General features: G+C 44.1%; 1 pseudogene; it reads right to left on the bottom strand.

The window, feature by feature from the left end:
• Positions 1 to 1436: 1436 nt before the first annotated feature.
• On the bottom strand, positions 1437 to 2395 carry LOC125998936 (aminoacyl tRNA synthase complex-interacting multifunctional protein 2-like; annotated as a pseudogene).
• Between the last annotated feature and the right edge of the window lie 290 nt (positions 2396 to 2685).

The raw sequence follows: 2685 nt of genomic DNA, 5'->3' as shown, positions 1-2685 counted from the left end.
ACAGACCCCCCCATACTCTGACCTGCTGCAGAACCTGCCTGGTAGTAATTAATTTAGACTCCTGCCGTGATCACAACCAGTCTCTGGCAGCTGCCAACACTCCTCCAGGCAGAGACCCTAGTCACAAACCCAGTCACCAGGCAGCACTCCTGATCTGCCCCCATCCCACCCCTGCACATCTGGCTCCTCCCCCTCTGGGGAAACTGGGCGGTTCCTTGGGAAACTGTCCCTTCCAGACTTTTAACATCCAGAGTTAGGAGTTGAGAGCTGGGAAGAAAAAAAACTTAAGAGCTGGGTTTTTGGGTCCACTGAAGCTACCCCTGATCCATAGGGCTGCCATCGCTATGTATCTGGATTCACAGACCAAGGCCAAGCCTGTTCTGCTGTTGCCATGAAGGCCCCTGAAAGGCATTCTTGCTACTTTTGTTTGTTTTTATACATTTTATTAGAAAGGACTGTAAAATAGCCACTTAGACACTTTACCTCTACAGTATTCAAATGTAATACGTGTAATATAGGAAATCTTTTGTTTTAATGTAAGAATGAGCCTTTCCAATTTCTGCTGTACATTATTAAAGTTTTATTAAAAAACTATTTTGTTAGATTTATGACTCAGAGTAGAACTGGTTGTATCTGAACTGAAAATTTTAAAGAAGATAGAACATTAAGGAAACCAATGAAAGGAATATTTGACCTTCAAACAAAATTCAGCCAATCTCAGGGTTTTCATTCAGTTTCTCCAAATTATTATTCTTAGGTATTCTAAGGAGGTTTGCTTGTTTTATTTTGTTTTTTGGCTCTTTTTGAAATATACCTGGTGATGCTTAGAGATTGTTCCTAGCTCTGATCTCAGAACTTAATCCTGGTGGGGCTCAGGGAACCATATGTGATGCTGGGGCTTGAAAGTTGGTCAGCAGTGTGCAAGGCAAAGCAGTATGCAGTTAGTCTCCTAAGTGCTGTATTATTGCTCCAGCTCTGAAATGCTTTTTCTTAGAATTCTATTACTTTGAGAATATGAACTCAAAATGTATATAATACTTTATATTATTATTATATATATTATATATATCATATATATTATTATATATTAAACATGACTTAATAGAACAACAGTTTCTACAAAACTCTAAATATTGGTAGGAAATAATATTAAAAAGCACTTATCTTACAGCAACACAATAGAAAGTCTAACTGACCTTGGAATGTGAAAAGCTTGACTGGCCTGATGTCTCAATTAGAGACCAAATGGAAAAAGAGTAAGATTCATTTCAAAAAAGACTACTAGAAAAATGTTCTTTGACTTTTTTCACCATCACATGAAGCTTTTGACCACTGGCCGATATTAAGACAGGGTTGATGGTTGCCCAAGTCCTCTGCTACAACAGATAGATATGAACAGCTTTCTTAGGCCTGAGCCCCGGGCATACCATGGCAGTTCAGCTCAGCAGCCGAAGGACAGTGCTGAAGGGAGCCAGGTTCTCACAGACCCACACCCACTTCTGCACGTTGGCAGGCAAAGCAGTGTTGCAGCTGCCCGTCTGCTAGAGCACTGACCATAGCACCACATCAGCCACCGTCAGCTCATTGTCCACCAGCCATGGGTGCTTGCTGAGCGTGGAGTTCATGGAAGGGAGCACCGCAGACTTCTTCTTGCTGCCATCCTCCTTGAGCTGGAAGATGGTCACGTCAACCCAGCTGTTGATGAGGCTCAGTGACACGGAGCTGTGCTGCAGTTCCAACAGAGAGAACAGGAAGTGTGCAATGTTGCCACTCCTTCAATGGGACACATGGTTTGGACACTGAACTTCATCTGCATCTTTGGCTCACATTCTTCCAGATCAGTGTGAAAGCCAGTTGGTACTCGTGGCTCTGCTGTTGGGGCTGCTCCAGTGCAGCAGTTTTGCAGGAATGCTGCACACAGCTCAATGTGTGTGCACTGTGGACAAGACCCAGAAGCCTTTGCATAGCAGCTGGTGTAGCACCAACAGAGACAGTGATGGCAATGTGGGGTTGGCGTTGATCACGATGTCTTTCAGTGCTCCATAATCCTTTCCGAGAACTGAACTTAATTCAAATGTACTGGTGGACGTTTGAATGGGATCCTTGGCTTGGATGCTGCTGCTCATGTCCAGGTCGGCATCCAGTGTGTGAATCATCTTGGAGATACCATCCACAATGGCTTTCAGCTTGGAAAGGTGCCTTAAGATGTCATCCTGGTGAGTCTCTAGTGCTTGAAGTGACGTGGGAGGCTTGGCCTTCACGTGTGGCCCGAGCTGGCCACTGAACTGTAGAACTCGCTGTGCAGATTGGGAAGCCGGTACATTCAGGTGGGAAGATTGACAGGGAGAGCTTTTTAGCCTTCGTGACAGGGCTTCACCTGGTACATCGGCGTCATGGCAACCAAAGGAAGGGAGGAGGTGGGTGAGGGATATTAACACTCAGAAAGCCCTAGTGCTGGCCAGGACACACTGCGGCCACCTCCTTCCTGACATGCTGTGGGCACTTTGACTTTTAATGTTCACTGGAACTCAAGGAGTTTAATAAAAAAAAATCAATGTATGTGGGAAAACATGTGAGAAAAGTATAATATATATTCTGGAAGCCTAAAAGAGCATGAGCTTCCAATTAAAAAGGGTAAGTAATTATCTGAAAGTGATGTTGAAAGTGATGTTGAAACAGAGTGTC

Source organism: Suncus etruscus, chromosome X, assembly GCF_024139225.1.
Source record: "Suncus etruscus isolate mSunEtr1 chromosome X, mSunEtr1.pri.cur, whole genome shotgun sequence".
Classification (NCBI taxonomy): Eukaryota; Metazoa; Chordata; class Mammalia; order Eulipotyphla; family Soricidae; genus Suncus; species Suncus etruscus.
The sequence above is the reverse complement of the archived record's forward strand: the minus strand, read 5'-3'. Positions and strand labels throughout refer to the sequence as shown.